We start from the raw sequence: 16,356 nt of genomic DNA on the forward strand, positions 1-16,356 counted from the left end.
CTACTAAACTTTAAACATTTGCATTGATGTAATTGACATTTCAAAACGAGTAAAATAAAGTTATAGGATAAGAAAAATGTGCCACGAGGACTAATAATGCAAGCACGGAAGGCGTGTTACTCATAATTTTGTGGTTCAGTTTTTATAGACAAGTGAACGCTTTGCTAAACACTGAATTTAAAAAATTCTGAGTGTATTTTTGCGATGTAGCACCAAAAACTGCTCTTAGAAAGACGCTTTTTGAATACAGATAAATTATTTTAATTCACTCATTTTCTACTTCTTCAGATATCCCTTATATAATCACGAATAGTATTAAAAGCCTTGTCCCCTTTGCTATAGACGCTTGATACTTTATGTGGATACTACGGTATTATCATTGCTCACATACGATGAAAGTAAACAACGTATGGATACCAGCCCGACAACGATCCGAGCCTATTCTCTACGAGGACACTTATATCTTAAGAGTACGAATATTACGTGTCTAATACAATTTATAATCATCAGTCAGAATTCGTTTGCTCTTTGTCTCTGTCCAATCAGCTAATGATTTTTTTTTGTTTTTTTTTTATATACCTCGTAGCGTTAAAGGTATTAAAGTATACATGAATTTAAAACGTCGTGGAAGTTAGTTCGTAGATCAAAACATATTTTTTTCTTAAATTATACTTAAGTGATAAAGTTTTTATGAGTCCTGAAGTACAGAGGAGCTCAAATTATTTGGACAATCGACTTGTCGGCAATTTTGAAAGAAAAACTAAGAAAAGGACTATCACCTACTCGCTGGTCTGACAAAAGCAAGCAGGATCACCTCGCATGGATTAATATTTTAAAAAAAAAGTGTAAAGAAAAATAGTAGAAAAATTGACTTGATAGGCCACAACTCTCAATTATGATGAAATAACTAAGAAAAAAACCTTTTTTGTTCATCACACGTGCAAAAAAAATGCAGAAAAAGAGCATGTTTAAGTTCTGAAGTGGATTAACATTTTTCGTATAAATATTAAGCTTTGTTTATTATTTGTGCATTTTCTAGCTTAAAATATTATTCTAAGCTCAGCGTTACCTATATTCTCAGAGCAACGTACATTGGCTGAGAAATCGAATTTCCCTGTCCGCTGTCAAACCATGATTAAATACTCCACTTCAGGTATCACTTTATCGTATACGCTTAAACTAGATTTTCCTCCTGAATTATTAGGCAGTTGACTTAATTTCCTTTACGTCGATTTTTACATTGTACATTATTTTTTTACATTGTACATTATATTTTTACATTGTACATAATATTTTTATATTGTAACTTACAGCTATCTTTTGAAACGTTGAAATAAATACAGATGTAAATTAAATATATTCAATTATAAAATATCTAACGATAATATAAGTTATGTGTTTATAATTCATGTTTGCATACTTAAAAAGTCTTCACTTATTATTTCTGTTAAAAAAAAGCAGTCTTTACTTATTATTTCTGTTGCTAAACAGGAAAAAATTTCTTAGTTAAATTTGGTTATCAGCCAAACAAAAAATCCAGTGTTTTCAAATATTTTACCATATAACATAGTCGTTTGTGCTGGTACTGACATTAACTTAAATTATTAGATAATCGTAATTTACATACATTAACAGTTAGCTAAATTGCATAAATTTAAAATAACATTAACCGGTAACAATATGAAATATTATATAATTTATTTTGGTGTAACGTTATTGTGCTATATAATAATATAGTGAGTATTTGCTTTTTGATCTCTTCTTCAGTCCAAAGGAACTTAGAGGGTTAACACTCACAAAAACAAACCGTTCTTAGCCCCTGCTTTGATCTGGTCCACGACTCCGTTGTATAGTTACAATTAGGCCGATGATGACGATTATATCCCATATTCATTGCAAGGGGCAACGACGAGACCGACTTGAATTTAAATTCGAGGATATACCGATTCCATTAGATAATCGTTTATGTGATGATAATATTCAAAATTAATGTGAATATTTTTATCACCCATCGGAGTTTTAACCCATGACCTAAGATCGCGAGTAAAAATCTTTTACCGATTATTTCTCACAACGAACAAGGGTCACTAAATAACAGATTTTACGAAATTCCAACCCAAGGGCGGTTAAGCGTTTATTTAATTTCGCATAGCGGGCTACGGACAAGTAAATTATAATTATTAAAATCATATAGGCTTACATGTTTATGTAATTTATAATAAATAGATACAAGAGAAAACAAAAAGCGATATCAATAGAGAAATGTGTATAAAAGAGACATTAAAAAGTCGTTAGGAATATCAAACTTAAAATGAAACCATTCCACGTTATAAAAATACAACTGGTACTATAATTAATACTAAGTACTATGGAATTTAAAGAGTATTTGCATATTACATAAACATTTTATTTTAATGAAATAGTATTTGCCTAATGCTCATTTAATTCTTTAAATGCCGTAGGCCGTCTACTACTGGACACTGTCACTCCCCCCTCCCCCTGATAATATAGTAAGATAAAACATTTGGAAAATTCGGATTACTACATATTATAATTAATTATTATTTACTATCTGTCCCTGCAAACTTTAATCTGCCAAAAGTTATTGACATGTCGCTTTCCGATAAAAAAAAATAATGTACCAATTATCACAGTGATGACTTGATGATTTATAATTCCTGTATAAGCTTTCAAGTTTTTGCATCTTTTACCAGCCTTGGATACTACTCCTCCGATGTAACAAATCCTCCAATGTATCATATCCCTTGCCTAGTATCATTCATGAATATAATTAGTAGTATTTAAGAGCTTTCGCCGAGACTCCCCTGGGAGCCTTCTATCTTCGCCAATTTAAAAGAATTTTTAGGCTAGGCACCCTCTGTGCGCTGCCACCTTAGACCAGCGGAAAGCAATCAAATGTAATTTGGGTAGCAGTGACAGTCCGATGCAAAAGCTGAATCATACACTAATAACATTAGTTATTTTTTCATTCACCCCATATAAGCAACGATGTATTTTTAGAATTCTACATTTAGATTACACAATGATTTAGTGAAGTAATTACTAAATAAAATATAGATTTTCTTGTTATTTTTAAAATCCATCTTCTTGTTACCATACTCTTGTTACCGTTAATCAATCGACGCGTCGACTCATTAGTGATGCTACTCGACGTACAAGGACCGTCGGCCGAAATAGCTTCGCCCGAGTACACTCATAGTTTCCTAAACTATTAATACAAACACCGCTTAGCGTACATCTGTGTGCAAAAGATGAAAACTCAAATCATCAAGTTATATTGTTTTGTGGAAATATAATACAATGCAGTAGGTTTTCTAAATACTCTTTTACGTGTACCGATTTTTATTAAATTTGAAATATTTACTTTCGTACTGCTTCATCACTATCATCATCATTGTCATTTCCAATAAATTCCCAACAAGACCGGTTGTAAGCGACCTTCCATCTTCTATCGACTTTAACAATATCGTATATCCACCTTGTGGATGGATATTTTATGCTGCGCCAGCCGAATCACCCTGTCAAAAGTCAGGCGATTGTCTTCAAACTATCCCGCCAACTTAGATGTAGACTCGGTCAAAATCCGGGCGTCATATACCTCTACGGTCATCCTATCCCCTGGACGAAAACCGTTAAATACCTAGATGTCACCTTTGACACTAGGCTTCTATTTCAAAAGCACACTCATCTCGTCGTACACAAAGCCCGCGCCATACTGTTCAGGCTTTACCCCCTCCTCAGCCCCTCAAGTAAGCTGTCCCTCAGACATAAACTCCTCCTCTATAAGACCTGTGTAAGACCCGTGTTCGCTTACGCAAGCGTAGTCTTCGCCCACGCCCCGGCGCACATACTACAACCCTTACAGACGTTACAGAACCGCTTCACCAGGCTCTCAACCGGTACCAGATGGTTCCAACGTAACATCGATCTCCACAGTGACCTCCAACTTGAAACCGTGCTAGAGTTCTTCCAGGCGTGCTCAAAGGCATACTTCGCAAAGGCCTCTTCCCACCCCTTCCCCCTCATAGCGAACTCCTTTCGCTACTCCCCCGGCACCTCCTTCCGAAATCTCGTAAGGCGTCCTAAAGACGTCCTTATAGATCTTATGAAAAGACAGTCCAAGGACTCGCTCGCAGGTAGTCGACGCGGACGGACGTGCGCTCCCATAGTGCAGTCCCCGGCAGCCCATGCTGCCCGCCAAAGTTACCGACGAGTAGTTGTGTGTGGTTCAGTGTTCGACGCGACAGCCCGCCGGGCGGTCGTGTCTAGTACAAGTGCGCGCAGCCGACGGTGCGCTCAGAGCGCCCGAGTGTGTGAGTGTGCACGTGCCACGCTGAGGTGGAAAACGCCGCTGGGTTCCAGTGGGGTAAGTACACCAATTATTTCGTCTCCCTTGGGAGACCAATTCGACGCCCTTACCTCCCGTTGGTGGCTGCCGCGCAAGCGAGCAGGCTACCGAGGGAGGAAAGACGCTCTCTCCCTGCCGCTAGGCGGGGAGTAACCAACTGACGCGACCATCCAACAGCACCAAGATGGAGGAACTAGGGAGGCACCTAGTCCTCTTCCTTCAGGAATCTCACCCCAAGCTATGGGAAGGCTTCATAGCGAAGCATAAACGCTTCCTAGGAAGCGAAACCGACGACGGCACAGCAGTGCCGGATAAAAACCCAAAGGCCGCACACAGGCCAGAGACCCGTCCGACCCCACAGGGCCGGCCCTCCACCTCCTACGGGAGGTCCAAAACGACCTCAGAGTCAGAGTCCAGCGGCTCCGACATGGAGGTCGAACAACATGTTAACTCGACAGGTGACGAGGGCTTCACCCTCGTTACTAAAAAGCGCAAACGTGCGCTCAAAAAAAGTGAAACCGAGGACACCTCGGTCCTCCCATCCCCAGGCGCGTCGCCGCCTAAGAAAGTGGCCCAGACGGAGCGCAAGGCTCCCCCAGAGATCGAACCCAGGGGTCCCAAGCCCCCTCCGCCCATCATCCTGCAGGAGAAGGGCAAATGGGATGAGCTATCCCAGTGGATAGCGAGGAACAAAATTTCATGCCCTAAGGCAAAAAACACCCAACAGGGTATTGTTATCAATCTAGGTACGGTAGAAGACTACCGTAAAGTCACTAAACACCTCAGGGCCCAGAGCATAGGTTTCCACACCTATGCCCTCCCAGAGGATAAACAACTGAGGGTGGTCATTAGAGGCATCCCCTTAGAAGTAGACGCGGGTCTTGCGTTTGAAGACCTGAAAGCTCAAGGCATTCCAGTCAGGAGTGTCTACAGAATGTCCAATTCAAGGACAAAGGAACCTATCCCACTACTCATGGTGACGATAGAGCTCTCCCCGGAGGGCAAAAAAGTGTACAACGTGAAAACGTTGTGCAAGTTGAGCGGGATTAGGGTAGAGGCCCCGCACAGGAAGGGCCAAATAGGGCAGTGCCACAACTGCCAACTGTACGGCCATTCAGCGCGTAATTGCTACGCGCGCCCCCGATGCGTCAAATGCGACGGGGACCACAGCACAATTAAGTGCGACCGACAGGCCAACTCGGCCGACCCACCCACATGCTGCCTGTGCAAGGCCGAGGGGCACCCTGCGAACTACCGCGGGTGCTCCAAAGCCCCACGCAGGCACCGCGGGGGAGCTAAGCGCAACCAGCGCTATCAGCACCGCCCCCGCCAGGAAACGCGCGGCACCACAACCGCCACCCAGCCGCCGCCGGCGCCCTGGCGCCCGGCTCCGGCACCAAGGGTCTCGGCATGGGCTAAACCCCTGCCGGGAACGCAGCCAGCTCGAGCTGCGGCGGCCGCAAGGCCGCAACCACCAGCTCCAGCAGCCAAGAAACTAGGTAAGACCGACCTAGGCGCGGGACTGGAATCCTTAACGGGATTCCTGGACTGCATAGATATAGATAGCGTATTAGCGCTCTCAAAAGACCTCCACGCCGCCAGCGGGTGGAAAGAAAGGATGGAGGTGGTGGTCAAACACGCCGCAACCATCAGGGCTCTGAAAGCAGAGCATTAAATCTGTTACTAACCACTATGGATAGTACAACTAAAACAAGGACCAAACCAAAAACACTAACTGTCGCGTACTTTAACGCGGACGGACTCCAGTCACAGAGGGACGAGATCGGCTTGTTTCTCAGGGAACATGATGTAGACATCATGCTCATACAGGAAACTTTCCTAAAACCCGCAACGCGAGATCCAAAAATAGCAAACTACGACATAGCTAGGCAAGACAGGCTGACCGGACCAAAGGGCGGCACCCTGATCTATTACAAGAGGAAGCTTCACTGTGTGCCTATCACACCCCCTCCTCTAGTTAATTTAGAAGCCACCATCTGCAAAGTGGCATTGACGGGCCATCAGCCCCTAGTAATAGTTTCTGCATACCAACCGTGCGGAAAAACAATGTTAGAATCGGACCTAGAATCCATTATGAATCTGGGTCCAGCAGTGCTTCTGGCAGGTGATCTCAACAGTAAACACACCTCCTGGAACACGTCAAGCTCAAATCAAAACGGTAGGGTGCTCTTCAGCCTAGCGGAGACACTAAACTTTGACATAGCCGCTCCGAATAAGCCGACGAGGTACGCGCATAACGCCACTCATCGGCCGTCCATTATAGATATAGCGCTGCTCAAAAATATAACACTAGAAGTAGCAGCTATGAAGGTGGTCCAAGATCTTACATCGGACCACCGACCAGTCATTATGAAACTGGGCCAGTCCGGCGGTGAGGTCCCTCTGACCAAAACCGTCGTCAACTGGCGTAGCCTCGGGATCAAACTCGAGGCCACGAACTCCCAGCATCTGGACGAGATCCCAGACACAATTGACACGCCCGACACAGCATGCCGAGCGATCAAATCTTTAACAGCCCATCTCTCATCGGCGATCGAAGAAGCCACAAGGGAGATACCCGAGTCGGAACACCGACTCGGGGCTCTCCCAGGCTCCATTCGAGGACTGATCAGAGAAAAGAATGCCGTTATGAGGCGACATGACAGACACCCCTCCGGGGAGAACAAACAGAGATTGCGCCGCCTACAAAGGCTAGTGAAAGCGCGCGTCTCAGACTATAGACAGGACAAGTGGGATGCGCTGCTTCGAGACCTCGAACCGTCAAAAAACGCCTTCTGGCGGTTGGCTCGAAGCCTGAAGACCAACAACTGCGCTGCCATCCCTCCCTTAGTTAGGACAAACAACGCCGATCCCGCCTTCGATGATCTGGAGAAGGCCGAATGTTTAGCCGACAGCCTAGAGAACCAGTGTACTCCATCTACACACTACACAGACCCTATGCACTTACATCTGGTCAACACAGAAGTAAGTAGGAGATCCGCCCTCCCCCCGGAGGGCGAAGAATTACCAAAGGTAACGGAGGTAGAAGTCGCTGAGATCATCGTCGGTCTCAAACCTAATAAGGCACCCGGGCCGGATGGCATCACCAACAAGGTGCTCCGAGCCTTGCCCGGGCAGCTACTAACTCTGCTTGCAGATATATTCAACGTCCTGCTGGCCAACTGCACCTTCCCTGACGAGTGGAAGGAAGCGGTGGTCATCGGCATCCACAAGCCGGCCAAGCCCAGGGAGCTGCCAAGCAGCTATCGCCCCATCAGCCTCCTCTGCACCATGGGAAAAGTGTACGAGAGAATCATCCTGTCAAGATTGAAGAACTTCGCATTCGGCCAAAACCTCATCCCGGACGAACAGTTCGGGTTCAGGCCGAAGCACTCATGTGTACATCAAGTACACAGACTGACAGAACACATACTGTCAGGTCAAGCAAGATCCAAGAAGAAACCCGTCCTCACCGGCGCACTTTTCTTCGATGTCGAAAAAGCGTTCGACAAAGTTTGGCACGAGGGCTTAATATATAAGCTCTATCAACTCAAGGTGCCCGACAGGCTTGTGCTCACCATACAAGCCTTCTTGAAGAACCGCACGTTCAGATATCGTGTGGAAGGCGCCCGGTCCTCCAGACGACCGCTCCTAGCAGGAGTACCACAAGGCTCCTGCCTCTCACCGCTCCTATTCTCGCTGTACACCAGCGATATACCGAAAGACCCCCAAGTCGGACTAGCCATGTTCGCGGATGACACGGCCCTGTTCTACACAGACATGCACCAGGGCCGAATCACGATTAGACTCCAGACCGCCGCCAACCGCCTAGGCGAATGGTTCCGGAAATGGAGGATAGACATCAACCCGGACAAGAGCGAAGCCGTTCTCTTCGGCCAGAAGTTCGGAAGGAAGCAAATGCCCCGACTCAAGCCAATACCCGAGAAAAGGAAACTCGGGAATATCACACTCTTCGACCGACCAATCCCATGGAAGGCATCGGTCAAATATCTAGGAGTCACCCTGGACTCCCGCCTAAACTTCTCACCTCACATCAAAACCGTGAGGAACAAAGCCGCCTTTGTATTGGGTAAACTCCACCCTCTACTCTGTGCCTCCAGCAAACTAGCGCTGAGGCACAAAATCCACATCTACAAGGCTTGCGTACGACCCATAATGTCGTACGCGAGCGTAGTCTTCGCTCACGTCAGTGAGTCAAAATTGAATCACCTGCAAGTGATCCAAAACCGCTTCATCCGGAAAGCAACCAGAGCGGAGCCCTACCAGAGGAACGTCGATCTTCACAGCGACCTGAACCTCCCAACCATGCAAGAATTCTTCGGAGAGGCGTCAAGGAGATACTTCCAGGACGCCGTACATCATCCGAACAGTCTGGTGGCCCAAGCGGCCGACTACGAACCAGACAGCAACGCAACCACAGCAAAGCGTAGGCCCCGCCACGCAATACCGGACGAGGACGCTCCGACCCCGAAAGGTATTAAAAAACGCCCCCCGAAAACACCAAGGGGGGCCCCCACCAAAAAGGCCACTCTCAAAGTGGCCAAGACACGCCCAACCAAGAGGGCACACCGAACAGCTACTGCCAGGAGGCAGTAGCGAGAAGAAAATCAAGATCAAGACAGAAGACGAAGAAGATAACGCCGACGCAGACTCCATCACCGCCATCGAAGGAGGAAGCCGCAGCAATACCAGCAAGTCCCTCGCAGCGCAACCACGCGTCGAGAGACGGCAGTAGGATAGTCTAAAAAAATTTTATTTAGCTCGCGGGTCTTCGACCCGCGAGCCCTGTATCCGACGAAGCTGTGAAAGCCCGCAAGGCTAACAGCAGAAACATCAACAAGAAAACTGACTGATAGATCTTATCGCAGGGTTCCCACAATCCAATCAAAAAGTGGTACTCACCACACACCGCACGCTTCAGACACTCACTTAAGTGATACGTCTTAATCATTGTCACTGTCATACACACACAAATCACTGTCATAAATATCTACTTTTTAATGATTTTGTTGAAAATAAATTATACCTAAATGTTTTAACCAACTTTATTTTTATATATAAAGCACGTACATATTGTATTGTATAACCGTCTAGACCTGGTTGAATTAGAAAAAAAATGTTTGCATTATAAACTAAGAAATATACATAACCTTTCCTTTAGTTTTTTTTTTAATAAGTAACTATCAGCATATGTGTACGCTTTAACAGTAAACTCCCGTGTAAACGTTTGAGTTATCATGCAATTAATTCCATAAGTTTATATACAATCAAGTGTATATAAATAAATAAAATAAAAAGGTCCTCACTGGAATTTCAGTTCGCTTAAGACTGCCAGACTGGTCTTTCTTCACCTTTCCATACGGCACAACTACTCGAACGCCTTTGAACTTCATTCGTAACTTACTGTCCAAGTAAAGTCATTCCGGGGGAGATGACAGAGGCTTATGCGGCTACTCTTTATGATTTTTAAGATCATTGTAATAAGTTCTATGATAATCCACCTTAATAATCATGATGATAGATTTATTATCCTTTAAGTAGGCGCCTCTCCGGTCTTGGTGTTACGCTTGCCGTGGTTTTCATCACACGTGGCATACGGAGGTTTTTGGAGTGCAACGGACCCCGTGCGACTAATTGTGTAGTACTATTTTGGTAAGTGATGATTACATTTTGATTTCTGTTTTCATAATTTTATGATGTCTTGTATTTTACAACTATTTACTAAACTTTATAGGTAGAAAAACAATAGTGATACACTATTAGAATATTACAGAAATAACAGCGATGCTCAATGTGGAGCCATTTGATGATCGCGATGATGAGTTGAGCAGCAAAGAATACTCAGTGGAACACCGATGATGATTTAGCCTCTGCGCAGAGTGATATCGACTCCGAAGATAAGAGTTCACCTTTGTCTGAATATTATTTAGGCAAGCACAAGCAAACCAAATGGTTTCAAAATCCTTCATGCCAAAAAATATGACGAAGAGTTCGCAAATGCGTAACAATAATAATAATTTCATGCTTGCAAAACTTATGTTACTTTAAAATATAACCCTAAATTATCGATTAAATAAATAAAAAAAAACAAACCCTATAATATAATAAAAAATAATCCGTCGCTGGTGGTCGCTTTGAATGCTCCTCGTCACGCCTGTAATCTCGTGCACTGCCGAGAGAAGGAAGAAAATCCATGTTCCGTGTGGGCCGGATGATAACGGCCTAATAACAAAATCCCTGTGTGCGTTTTCCAATACGATTCACAAGAAATATTAATAAAAAATTCCAATTTAATCTTACGTTTTTCTATTTATTGTTTCGATTGTTATCCCATATACGTAAATATTCAAGATAATAAAAGAACACTTTTATTTAAAACTTAATCGCCAATGTTTTGCCAAGCATAGAACCCATCCACGTACCGTCCAAATAGGACTTTATTTTTTTATATTTTCATTATGAAATAAGAAAAGGAATATTACCGAGAAAAAAAATAAAAATATTAAACCGAAAATAGTAAAGACAATTTTTCATTTAGCATAAAAACAGAGTAAATTAAAACACTTGGCATAAGCTGAAACCTATATGACGTCAATAGAAGGCAACAAAGAAAATTTAAGGATTTAAATCGTAAATTAACTAACCGGATAAAAAATCTAAAACTCAGTACAAAAAATCATTATCTATATTATATTTAGATTATCTATATTATAACTCTAATAACGCACTACACAAAGGTCTAAAGCATCGAATTGGAGACTTGAAGTAGCCGTGGACATTATAACTCGCAGAACCGATGACCGCTGCAGCCTTAACGTACAGGAGTGGGAGTTAAAACAGACAAGCGCAGCGCCGTCGGACATCGGCCGTCGGACGAGCATACGAGTATATACAGACCTCTTCTAATAGGTTCGTATTGGATATTTATTAGGGAGGCCTATATCTCACGATGGACGTCCGAAAGCTTAAATATTGGTAATGATGCTGACAAAGATCAGAGCGAGTACTATAGTAGATACGATATGACCCCGATAAATGCGCACTCTTTGATATTTATAACGTTACTGCTCAATAACAGTAAAAGAATAAATATTAATATAGTATATTCTATCACAATAAACGAATATGTGACATCCACCAATCGACACTACCTAGGCTTATGTCCCAAAAGGTACTAGGCTTCTACTATTAGGCTTACATGTAACATTAACCCAGAAGTGTTAAACACCTATGTAGTCACACTACAAACTATTTATCAATCGAACACAAACTAAGAGCATTGATATTTCTAGAAGTAGCTGTTCTAAATCAAACTTTGCAATAAAAAAGCTTTAATTAAGTAAAAAAAATTTGGTTCACAAAAAATTAAAGAACTTGAAGATTGTTAATAAATTTTATAATTAGTTTTTCTATTCAGGGATACTTTATCCCATGTACAAAATGATTTTTAAATTACTTGGTAAATATTTAAGGACGAATTATTTCGTTATTCATTATTTTTTTTATTTATTTCGTGGTTCTTCACAGCTTACAAATTCACAACAAAATGTAAAAAATTAATAAATTATCTTCGACAATCATAAGGTATACGTCACATCGAATCAAATAATGAATTACGAAATTAAACTTTATTAAAAAAACTAAACGGAGAATAATGTATTATATTGACAGTGTGAATGGAGTGTGTATGTTAAGTGGGTAGAGTATATGTGGGGTGTGTTACGACACCATCTCTCAAAATAGATTAAGTACTCTTAGATACAATATTATTGTTATATTATATGCTAAACTGTGTATTGGTTTAATTATAATATCAGTTTACTGGTTTAAAAAACAACAGCCCGAGGTCATGAGTCGATAGTACAACTTATTAGTACAAAGTTGTAATGGAGACCTAAAAAATATTTACACAAAAGTTTACATCAAAGAATTGTCACTAAGTTTTTATTTAAAAAAAATTAACTAAAAATTGTGTTACCTCGCCCGCCGAAATCACTTCACAGGACGTACTACGCAATTTACACTTGAAACTTTATCAATAGTTTCAACACACCTTACAAGCAATAAGAGCGGATATTGTTCGATGAAAGGCTGTCGGAACGGCCTCCTTCAGGGAATCACCGAGAGCGACTAAACCGACGAGAAGCACTGAGTGTCACGGATGTCACCACTTCTATATTATACACACCCTGTATACTTCGGCTGAAGCGGCGCTCTCCTTACAACAACTGTATGCATCACATACATAAATCCATTCGCTGTAGACTACACTGTAGACACGAACTCTAACGACTGCCATTTCATTTTATTTTTCCACTTTCTCGGTGTCGTAGTTTCCTCTAACTTTGTATAAATAAATTGGGTAAGTTTACGCAGCTATAAATTTCCAACTTTTTAGGCACGGAAACACATACTTGGATGTTGAAAAGAAATAAAACCAACACTTTTCGTAAGCACTTATTATATTTACCATCGTCAACATAAAGTCGTTCGTCACCGTCACCATCTTCATTTTAGCCATGGACTTTCTACCTAGATTTCCATTTAATTTAAGGTTGGTTGAAAGCAGCCTTAAAAACGTCATCTGTCTACTTGTAGATTTAATACCTTAGCAGCGCTTGTTGACCAGTGGTCTCTACTTCAGAATTTTTTTTTAAGTTATCATTTCGCTGAAATACGTCGCTACTTTAGGTGGTCAGCGAATCTCCTCATTTCAAATTCTATCTCTAACAAATCATATCCATAGTTCATTGAGCGATTGCGAGCTTGTTAATCAGGCCGACTGGAATCAATTAATCTAAATTATAAATCAGTAAGAGAGTTTTTATAAAGGCCATATTAGTAAGTATCACAGACATATCGTTATACTGCATTGCTTAATAATCACTATGTTTTGATTCGACAGCTTCTATATATAGCATCTAAAAGGAATGCCACATGTCGTATCAGGTCCAAGGTAATAAAAGTACAAGTGATACAGCGCAGACTTCTCTGCCACCAAATCCCGAGTAGGGCTTACAATACCGGGATTCCGGAATCCCGAATACCGGAATCCCGGTATTCTAATCCCCGTATCCCGGGCGATTTTTGTCTGTTTTTAAAAACCGGTGTTTATGTAAAAATACCGGTATTTTAGTATTACATTATACATAAAAAACGCAAGTTATTAATATTATTTCATAAATATTCTTAATTTATTTAATTATATTTTTTGCTTCTTTAATTATATGATGCCACACGAGTCTATTATATGTAAAATGTAACATAGAATTTAATATGTACTTCTTACTTCCACGTGATTTTGTACTTATCTACTCCTACTCTTTTTGTGATAAAATATTTATTTTTTATTATTTAATGTCTACTCATTTCAGAACAGTATTTATCGGATTATATTTATTATTTGTTAACAAGTCAATATAGCAACTGAGGTAAGTAAAAATATAGCTAGTATTTTTTTTAATAATATCGGTTTTAATACCTGTATGCCGATATTTCAAATTTCAAAAATCTGAATACTGGATTCAGATTTTAATTCGGTATTTTAAGCCCTAATTCCGTAAAATTTCTTATTCTGTACTTGTATTGACCAACGTTTACGAAAATTGTCGACTTCTGACCAGGACGAATTTGATTGAATTGCTAAAATGTGTTTGTCAACAATATTTCATCAAACAATTACTAATTATAATTGTACTTATTTCACATATTTTTAGCAATGGTGCAATCATATAAAATCAGGTGTAAATTTTGCAAGTATTGACACTAATAATAAAATTAATTATTAATTAAGTTATTAGAGGAACAACAGAGACTGCGACATTAAGTATTGGAACGTAACATTTTCGTCTTAAATGCAGCGGAAAGATGAGTTACCTACTTAATTAGCTACTGCACATTCCTTAGCGACTTATTACACTAATCCCATGATGTATTGCGGCATATAGGTTCATTTATTTTCGTTTATTATTTTGGAAAACTTACGGTTAAATAAAATAATAATAAAAGAGCATAAACACAAAAAGATCATTTAAATTTTCACACAAACAGAAAAATATGCATACAACGTTTATTTTTTAAAACTTTATAATTAAACTTATCCATATTTAAGTCATAATTAGAGAACATAAATATGAGATGGCCATTCAAAAGTTTTTACAAATATACAGAAAGCAATGCAGAGTTATGTTGCTGTCATAAATATACAATTCTATTATCCACATATTCTCATAAAAACTCTATCAATACTGATTTGTCAATCACCGGAGATGTTCTGTAAAAAAATAATTTACAAACCATAAAATAAAATAAATATAAAATTTCTAGCTAATATAATTTAGATAACACAATCCTCAACCATAAGGAAAAAGATTTTTTTCCACGGATATTTCCGACATAACTATTAGGTACTCTGATATCAACTAATTCATATTTTTAGAAATAATATCACATAAATATTATTTCTGTTATTAATAACTTAAAATTAAAATACGGGTCTTATTTTTTCTATTTTATAAATGCAAGTTCACTGGCAGAATGACAAAATGTTTTATCCTCTTTTAATAGGTAACCTTTATAAAAAGTTTTATTCTGGCAATCTGACTTTTATCACAAAAAGCTAATCCTTGAGTTTACATAGTATCAAATTGTACATACTTATAATCAAGATAATTATATTAATATCCTTTTCGTTTTAAATAAATATAGCAGCTATGACCTTGTGTGGAAAACTTTTGACAAAATACATATGATGGTACGTAAAAAGAGTGGAGTTATTTTTAATACATTTACACAAACTGCTGGTAATAAAAGTAATGTACAATTTAAAGGAGTATGTAGGGGTTGATAACATTTTACCCAGTCGTAAATTATCAATCTTATATACATTAGACGCATATTTTGACGAACATAAAACATGGTTTTGGTGGCAAAGATAGGATAATATTTTCATACGCCTGAATACAAAATTTATTTTATGATTGTGGCAGACTATCGGTTAGTACAATGATCTAAGCCCAATTTAAAAAATAACATATATTTGTGAATAATAATTTTTCAGTAAGATAGAGTACACTTGTATATTGCTAACTACGGTCGTCCCTCGGACTAAAGAAGAAAGTCTACACCTACACTTACGACCCATAACGTGGTCTATCATTACGGGCCTTATTTGCAAGCTTACAGTCGCTTAGCTCGCTATGGATCCCTCTCCATATCTGTGCTCTCGATTTCTCTACGAGACGATTCAGAAATGGGGAGATCTGTAGACGAAAGACAACACCATTGTTGCCATGTCCATACATGGCCGAGCGGATTGGCAAGTTGAAATAGCAGTGAACAAGCCACATATCGCCCAGCGTAGAGATCCACTGGGACATAAAATTCTAGAATGGGATAAACAGAAGCAAGACAACGTAAGATGACAACCTACAAGGTGGATAGACCTATTTGGAATATATGGCGAAGACCAATATCAAACAGTGGACGTCGAATGACTGAAATGGTAATGAATAATTACAGTAGTTAAAAAGCACAGTTAAAAAGCAAAACAACGATATCATAACTGAAAACGCCCACCTTCGGATGAACGTACACACAACCAGATATAAGAGCGACTCGAAATTAAATAAGAATAACATTTAAAAAAATCAAATTAAACACCCTGTGAAATAAATGTCATTCACTACGAATTTTATTAGTAAGAAGTTTTGTATAAGACCAAATCTGTGTGCCTAATCTTGAGACTTCATTACCCCTTTAACTACATGTGCTGCGGTCTCAAACCGGAACACATTTTAGATATGTAGCCGAGTTCGCACGAACTTAACAAAATGAAAATTCATTTTTCAGAAAAACGTCAAGCTATGTTTACTCTTTTTTATTTATGTCAAAATTGGCGTGCTTTTAAGTCTAGATACGTTTAATAAAAGTGCATAAATTCATAGAAACCATCAATTTCTTCCGCC

The sequence above is a fragment of the Battus philenor genome, unplaced genomic scaffold (assembly GCF_028537555.1).
Source record: "Battus philenor isolate CCGP_79_NKW_IND1 unplaced genomic scaffold, ilBatPhil1.0.hap1 SCAF_13, whole genome shotgun sequence".
NCBI classification, from domain to species: domain Eukaryota; kingdom Metazoa; phylum Arthropoda; class Insecta; order Lepidoptera; family Papilionidae; genus Battus; species Battus philenor.